Source organism: Halyomorpha halys, unplaced genomic scaffold (genome assembly GCF_000696795.3).
Source record: "Halyomorpha halys isolate HHAL.00 unplaced genomic scaffold, Hhal_1.1 Scaffold270.1, whole genome shotgun sequence".
NCBI lineage: Eukaryota > Metazoa > Arthropoda > Insecta > Hemiptera > Pentatomidae > Halyomorpha > Halyomorpha halys.
Window position 1 is genome coordinate 537,794 of NW_027105226.1, and position 9,615 is coordinate 547,408.

A 9,615-nucleotide genomic window follows, 5' to 3' on the forward strand; every position below is an offset into this window, starting at 1 on the left:
CAATGGTTACCGGAATAAAAGAAAAAAATTTCCAAATGAATTAATCTGAAAAATTTCTGTTATTTAATTTCTTTGAAAAATGGTATTTCAAGGTTGCAAGAGGACGCTACAAACGAATGATTTTACCTGCTTAACAAAAATCCTCATTTCTTTTCTTTTTAATTTTTGGTGAATAAAAAATCATTTAATAGAATCAGTAATTTTTTTCTCTCATTCTTCAAAAAGTGACAAATCAATTGCAATAATCATGAAGGAATGTTTACCTTCTTAGCTACGCCCAAAGAATGCTTAATTTTATAAATAATTTTTATACCAAAAAAATCTAAATTGTATATAGAATTCCCGGAAAAATCCTGTACATTTAGCAAAAAGCCCCATCATACTCGGATGAACGGTATGGTAATACGTTAAGTACGAACAAACAAATTTGATTTTTATATACTAGATATGTAAATACATGAAACAGAATTAAATTGTGACTTACAAGTAATGATCTGAACAGATCTTATTTTTATAAATGAGCGATTGTTCAACTACTGGAAACGCTTTATAATTCTCATTTCCTCGATGTTTTTGCCGATAATTAACCTTGATTCATACCAGTAATTGTGAATCGTGTCTGGGATATGAATGCATCATCGTACAGTTTCTTTTTCTCCTTGTTACACGGGTATAATTCTCACGATGCAGTCAGGAGTCAGCCTTCAGTATCATCAAGGTCATATTTAATCATAATCATAGGAACACGAGGAACAGGTATGCACAAATTACCATGCTTGTGTGTTCTTTAAAATGAAAAGAACGCAGTAAATCAACCCGTTTGAAATTTTCGTCTCCATTGGACTCTCGGAGCTGGGGAAAATATAGTTTTACCTTACAAAAAAAAAAAAAAAAAAAAACACCGAAAAATCAAAAACAACTTCATGTTATATCTCGAGTTTTATATTTCTACGATTTATCTTGTTTACGATTTTTACTATTCTTTCTAGAGCAGCACTATCACATTTTTCCCTTTCATGGATCCAGATGTCGAAACCCTACAATATGTAACATAAGAAGGGGTCTATAAATTAATTCCTGAGGACCCCAGCCCCTCTTTCATTGGCCCCCCCATCCATCCCTACCTTGGCACTAAATCACCTGAGATGGTCAGAAATTTTTTTTTTAATATTTATTTATTGCTATTTACAACTGTACATTATAATACATTCAGTAAATTTGATCTTACTTAAAATGGAGTGTTACAGGCGTGTAGAGCGACTACCCATTGGCAGCACTCTAATGACGTTTTACATTAGCGGGTCTCGTGGCCATCTTCTTTTCAGGCGCCTCGGAGGATTGTCAGGAATGGAAGAGGATACAAGGTTAGAAACTAGGGGGTTTGAGTGCTTTGGGAGTTTGTAATGGAAGGAGTGATATCTGGTTCGGGCTAGATCGGTTACATAAGGAACTGTCTTTACGTATGATTTTATTTGTGACAAAGTAAGGAGCATTGAGGATTTTACGAAGGATTTTGGATTGTAAGGATTAGATACGAGAGGAATTCGAAGGTTTAGTGGAGCCCCAAAGCTCAACTCCATTTGTCCATATTGGCCTTATTACAGTCATGTAGATCAGTCTTTTGTAATGTGTTGGAAGTTTTTACCGTTTGTCTAGTAAGTGCTGTAATAGTCGAAATCGACGTGCAGTTTCCTGTCTTTCCAGTCTTGTGTGAGGATTCCAGGTTTTCCTTTGTCGTTTGTCCAAGGTAGCGGATCTGTTCGACAGGGGAAAGAGTAACATTATTAAATGAAACTGTAGGGCAGTCGGTAGGTTTACGACGAAGGGTAAAGGTTATTTGATGGGGTTTGTTGGAATTTATCTTAATCCTCCAATTACGACACCATTCTTCGAGGGCTGTGATATGGGATTGGAGAGTTTGGGATACAATTAATGGGTTATTATTAGCAGCGAGCACACATGTGTCATCGGCATACGTGGTGAGGATAGTGTTAGGATTGGTTGGAATGTCAGCTGTATAGACGGATAGCGTCTGTACGAGTAGATAAATGAAGACCCCTTAAAACCACTCTGTATGTTTCTAATTTAAATAGGAATATTTTGCTAGTGGCATTGAACCCTAGAGATTGGCCTAAATTGTTTACACTAAAAATTCAAAAGATAAGAAGAAACTAAATAAAATTAAAAAATGTTTCTATCTTCTCTCGTTATCTATATATTCATCGGAAAGTTCTAGGTTTTATGGTAGATTTAAATGTATGATATGGTAGCTATAAAATAAGACATTTTGATTGATTGTAAATTAACCCATAATCAGTTGCTTGTTTTTTAAGCATGAGCTAGGTTGTATGTTGTTCCGGTAAATATGAAAAAAAATCAGTATTGTAAGAATAACATTTTTTTAGAAATTATTTATTTTACACATATATGAGATTTAAATAATTATTACGGTTATGCTTGATAATTCGTAAATTTACAGGTTGTATGTTAAAATGTATTGCTCTAAGGTGAGGATTTTTTTTTATATGAAAATAGAACCTAAATTTTATCCGTTCTAAAATGTGTTGTACAAATATTGAAATATAATTTGCAACATTAAATTAACGGAGATGTGAAATTTATTGAATTTTAAAAGATGGAGTTTGCGTGTGAATCAGTTTTTAACCGGCTAGATGTAACTCTCTAGTCACGGGTATTTTCCCTGATTGATCCGTAATTTCTTATGACTCCCTTTTACGGCATTGGATTGGAGTTTAGTTAGAGATAGAAATAAAATGTGTACCAATATTATTATTATTGATAAGTGGAATATGGTCCGGGTGCAGTCAAATTAAACTCAAATAATAATATAATGTACTATTTTTATTTTGAGCCAACGTTTCGCTCCTCGTTGCAGGGGTTCGTCAGGGCTGTTTTGACGGAAGTATTTGAGTTAATTTTATCGGACCGTATTCTATTTATTGTTACACACGGTCAATCAGCAATCTTCCATTATTATTATTATTGATATTTATAATTTTACACTTTCTTGAGACTGGTTAATTGTTATTTGTTTAAATAAATAATTCAATTTTTATCCATTTTTGTCTCAACACATTTTATTTTTCTCATCATCTTCTATTTTTTTATCATCCCATTCGTTGCAGAATTGGCCCAAAACAGATATGGGTCTTTTCATTCCAAACTCCGTAACCATCCTAATCCATTAATTCTTAACCTTTCATTCTTAACAATCCCTGATAATCCTCCGAAGCATCTGAAAAGAAGATGGCCACAAGACCTTCAAATTTAAATTAATGTTTGAAGTACCACCGATGGGTGGTTCCTTCCCAAGATTTTCAAGTGTATATGAAACATACAACATATTTACTTGTTGTATTATTTTGTACAGTTGTAATTACATTAAATAAATAAATAAAAAAGTCCGACGTTTCGACCAATCCGGCCATCCTCAGGGACATCTTAATACAATTTTGGAACTAAAAATATTTAAACACTCAACTTCTTGCAAGCTATTCTGCGCAGGTCACAACAACAATTTCTAATTAGTCAACTTTTAAAATAAATATTAAAATTCATTTATCACAGTCACTTATTAAAACTTTATCACAACCTTTGTTAAAACGAGGCATTGTGTTTACTCATTATTCCTGTACTAAGAATTCATCCAAATTCCTTCACATCCAAAATGCGTGTTTTGTTTTGAAAAAGTATGACCCCTTTCAATTTTGTATTCAGCAGACGGTGTCAGGTTGAAAAATGAGACTTCATCGTGAGGCTTGCAAATCATACAAATGATTCTAAATTATTGTTTATTCGTTCATTTTTTTTTTTTTTATTTACCAAGGTTACATTTTTCATATACGAATTTCTTTTTAAATACCATGTAAATAATATTTCATCATTTAGTGAATATATAAGTACTTATATACATGACATGCCGTTGTAATAATAAATAAGAACAGCATTTAATATCCGAATTGATTTTTAATTCGAATCGGCCTTTTAGGAGAAATCGTAAAATAAATATAAATTATAGCTACCATAATATGATCTGCTCATGCTTTCAAAATATTTCACGAGTTTAGTTTTTGACGACCGACAGTTGATAAAGTGTTATCAGAGGAAGTTTGTATTTTGTATGGCTCATAAGCAATAAAATCTAATAATAATCAAGAGATTGGATAATTCTTAAAATTAAATTAATTCTGTAATATGGATATTTGAAACATAATCATCATTGAGTTACTGCTTTCACATTTCAATTTTTATATTTGTTTTTATGTTTATATTTATTTTATTTTATTGTGACGCAGGGTAGCATAGCAATTAGTGAATTTACTTTTTTCCTGTTAACAAAGGGTAAATATTGTTTTCTCAAATCTTCTTAAAATAAGAAAACTATTCAAATAAAAATCTCATTTACCCATTTTTTATGTATTTCGAAGTTAGTTTTTTTTTTTTTATTTTGATCCGTCAGTAATCCAGAACTTTTCAGTTGTTTTGTGATTTTTATAAGACATTACATTTATCTCTAATTTATTGACATTTTATTTTATTTTTTATTTTTCAATATTTTCTACGTTTCTTAATTTCAAACTGAAGGAGTTTTAATGGATTGTGTATTTAGTTAATTATATTTTAAATATCATTTTATTATGTTTGTATATTTAAAACATATAATGTTTCTTGTTTACTTTTTTTTCTTTACACTAAAAGTATTCTAGGTTTTATTTTTTTCTTAATTATTTTTTTTTTGTTTCTCTTATTTTGTACTTCCGTTTTGTTTGTTACATTACTTACTTAATCCGCTCTAGGCTATAACGGAGATAAATATATAAATTTTAAAAAAATTATACTTTTTAATAAACAATTATTTATAATTACCTCAGATTGCACATAACATAGTTCATTACTTACGATTATTTTATAGATAATTCAATACTAGATGATTTTGATGCTAGACTTTGTTTTTTTTGGTAGTAAATAAAATTTCTAAATATAGGTAAATGATCGAAATGTCGGATTCGAAATATATATATATATATATACATGAAAGTGAAGTGAAATGTTTTTTTACGCATAGAAAAAAAAATTTGATGACGAACAATAGCACCTTTAAACTAAGACCACATTCAAAATAGTTTATATAATCAAATAATGAAAATTAAATGCAGTCTACTGAATAATGTTGGCGCATTTCCAACTATACATTATTTACATCACGAGACCGCGGTTTGTTGTTTGATATTTCGCATAAATATTGCAATACTAGTATATGTATACTATACACATATAGTATATGTACATATACTAGTATTACAATATTTTTGAAATAATTTTTGAAGTGGTTAAAGTCTAATTCCTTATTGTAGTAATTTATTTTTTATTGTATTACATACAATATTACTCACATACAAATCGAATCATCTTGAAACTGTCCAGTGCCAGACAAGACTGGTAGCTCTGGAACTTATCCAAGACGCCTGCTGAATTCTCCTTCGTAAACAGTCCCATATACATCGCATGTCAAGAAATCAGATCACCATAACAAATCGATGGATCGATTACCTTTATCATGTTTCTAAATCATTGCCTTTGAACAAAAGCAATGAGAGTCAATTTTGCCATAGCAACACAAGTGTGAAATAAAGTGAAATGTTTTTTTACGCATAGAACAAAAAAATTGATGACGATCACTAGCAGCTTTAAACTAAGACCACATTCAAAATAGTTAATTTAATCAAATAATGAAAATTAAATGCAGTCTACTAAATAATGTTGGCGCATTTCCAACTATACATTATTCACATCACGAGACCGCGGTTTGTTGTTTGTAGAGATGAAATGTCCCAGACCACAACTTCTACAATATAATACAGTATATTTTATGATCAGTATACGAATTCTTCGATTATAGTATGCTATATTATACTATTCGTCTAGTAAAAATAGTTTAAAATTTGACTGTAACTAGAAATAATTGTAAACTAATTTATCGGATACTTCAGTAAAATGTTGCCAACATCAATGTGAAATCTACGCAGTCGAATCACATGATGCAACCTGACGTAACAGGGGATCATCATATGTCACGACAGCCCGGTAACTTGTACGTAGCCGCTCGTCATATGTCTTGACTGCCTGGTCTCATGCTCTATCACAAAAGACTTATTATGATGCTAAGCCAGCGTTCGTTAGAAGAAGCACTGTAACGGTCAAATTTACGCCACCATAACCTCATAGCAATCCGGAACAAGACACGAGGAGAAGACAACGGCACCCTTGGACCGGACATAAAGAATTCCCAGGAATAGTAGTTTTTATAATATTTGCCAAAATATTTTAACAAAATGTAAAAAAAATAGAAATGAAATAATTATTAAAAAATTAAATTAAATAATAATAAAAATAATTGAAAAGATCTTTAAGTGAATAATAAAGCTGCAAATTTACAATTAGTGAATTAATATAACAATGAGAATAAAACAAGATGATGCAGAATATAATAAAAATAAGAATCCTATAATATCTATTGCTAAGCACACACATACATTGCTAATTATAATTGTAATATAATATATAAATTATGTGGAGTTAAGTAAAAATACAGGCAGATATGGTCAGTTGGTGAAACAAAATCAATTATTGGAAATCATAGAAGAAAGAACTCAGTCAAATATTTATTTTTTTCCTTATGGCCCGTTTTGTTAGAAAGGTTTTTTTATTTATGCAATTTTCGAAAGATGTCGATTGGTATGCAATAACGTTGTTTTCGAAACTGAGCAAAGAAAAAAATAGTAATATAAAAAAAAACTTTTTACCATTCCTAGGGCGCATTAGCTATAACCATCGGTCACGTGTTTAATATATTTATATATAGTCGCACCAAAAAAAAGTTTAATTGAAATAGTCGTTCCCACATAAATTAATTTATGAAATGATTAATTAAACTACCTTATTAATTCAATGGTTGCGTGTTCTTCTCAGTGAAATGAAATGAATATTGATAGTAGGTTAAAAATACACATTTTTTTTTTTCTTGTGAATGCAGAACATCTGTTGCTTCCACACATGCCGATGTGCCAATTGGAAAACATCCGGCCCTCACTTTATTGCGACCTCCCATTTCTGATAAAGTGTTATATCCATCATCTATTATTATATAACAATAAAATAGATATCCATCATCTATGATTACCTCTGTAATATAGATGATAGATATTTATAACCATAACCAGCCCATCTAATCTTATAACATTTAAAACGAGTCCTTTTTCGTATCACGTTAAATTTTCTTCATAAGGTGAAATCGTGAAGCTCGGACGTTCCGTTATTAAATTTTTTATTGTTCTATTTATCATTAATTATTTAAAATTGTTGTTGTTGATTGTTGCTTAAAGGTGTAAAACCCTCTGGTTATCAACGCCTATGGCATGATAAAAGTAAAAAAAAAAAATGATAAAAAATATAAAAATCGAAGTGGAGTTATAATTTATAAAGAAGGCGATGTACTTTTAAAAATTCAAACATTAATGTAATTTTAGCTTCCTCATCTGTGAGAGCTTCTGATAAATTTGGGGTCAGTCCTATCCTGTTTATTATTGGCAAAGAGTGAGTACATTCTTCAAAAATATGTCTAATCGTAACAATGGACTGACAATATTTGCACGTTGAAGGTGGCAGTTTTCTGATCAGGTGAGAGTGCGTGAGGAGAGTATGGCCTATTCTCAAGCGGGTTAGAGCAACTTCCTATTATTCGAAATATTCTTCTTGGATACAACAAAAAATAAGATTTTCAATCTTTAAAAACTTGGAGTCTTAAAACACATAAAATTTCTTAAATTCCTGTATCATGTCGCCCAAACTTTGATTTGATGAACTTTCCGATGTATTAAAAAAAAAAGTCTTGGAAATTTTACATTAGTTAATCTTGAAATCGTAGCGACATTTAAAAATTAATGTCGTTAAAGATAAATTATTTTTCAATAATTTAAAAACCAACAAATTGCTATTTTATTGACCAATTTTCCAATAGCACCTTCGAAACGTGCACTTCATGCAATAAAAATCACGTTAATTAGTAATGGTTTTTTTGTAAGTACCCATTCAATCAATAAATCACTAAGCTGATAATCAAAAAATAAGGATCCTAGTTCCACTTTAAGAGGTTGACATATTAAAAAATTATTCGAAAACCATATATTGTATTGTATGAACACAGCTCTATATAAGGCGTTGAACTCGTTAAACCATCAAAACACACCTGTTGACAAACTAAGTATCTATTGCTTAATATTCTTATATATAAGATAATTATGTTTGTTTTAAATCGTATAAAAATATAAATTTGGTTCTCTACCAAAACCCTTTCACGGAATTCACGGACTTTTCTGTATTTTCAAGTCATTTTTGGAAAAGAAATCCAGTTCATCGAAATATTTAAAATATGACATGATTTAGATCACATGTCACCGATGACTTAGAATTTTAATATACTATGTATTTAACTAATCATTTTACTTGCCTTGGGGCTATAAAAGGATGAAATTGTATTATACTGTATTTATGTATTTTTATTGTTTATATATTTGTATTTGTTAAAATAAAACTTTCTAAGCGGTAAGGAAAAAAATATTCTACTTAAAAAATATTATAAAGCAACAAACGACAAAGATATTGATAATTTATATGATAGTTTAACCTAGAGGAACTAAGTTATTTGCGCGCTTTGAACAATGTATATTTTTGTTTATCATGAAAAATCAAGGAACACACCGTAATGTGGTTGACGTGTGATTTGTGTACTTATGCACATAGCAATACTGCGTAAGCTTATGTATACATAAATCGTTGTAACGAATAATAATTCTTATTCATAATAAAATGAAATATATATGATTCCTATACATAATATATATATTACAAAAAAAAATTAAAAAATCTAAAACCAATATCTATGTACATATCACTTGTTTTGTAATATTAACATATTTACTTGAATATATATATATATAATATATATATATATCTGTTTATAAAGCAGAACTGAATAGGTAAACAACAATACTGAACCGAAAATAATATTCAAAAGATAATGTTTTCAATAATAACAGTTGAAGATAGTAAAAAATTGAAAAACATTAAATTGTACTTATCTGAAGATTTTTTTTGGGTATCTATAATTTACTAATTATTTGCATGTTTGGCCTTATCCATAAATCTTCGTCAAGATTCAATTAATGCAATAATTTTGTGACAGTAAACTATCAACTATAAATTAAAGATTATTTTAGAAAACTAAAAACTAAAATAAACTAAATTCGTCGTTCTTATAAACAGTATAAAAAGAATGTTACGTTATTTTGTTATTTAGTGAAACTCTTAGAGTTAAAAGTGATAAAACACAATTTTTTTTTATAACTCTAATAACAAAACCTCTCTCCCTCCTAAACAATATATACTACTGAGTATTTTATCGATTTGTATTTATTAATTGTTATGGTAAATAATTTATTTTTCTTCAATGCATATTGTTCTATAGATTTAAAAAAAATTCTGCCTTCATTTTTTAAAATAAGTTTAAGACTTTAATAAATCTATTTTTAGGTGTAT

The 9,615-nt window shown here is 29.4% G+C and overlaps 1 protein-coding gene across 3 annotated transcripts in view; it reads right to left on the bottom strand.

Moving 5' to 3' along the window:
* Orct (Organic cation transporter) overlaps nt 1–9,615 on the bottom strand; it is a 130,663-nt gene that overhangs the window by 63,525 nt on the left and 57,523 nt on the right. The gene's annotated exons all lie outside the window — the stretch shown is intronic.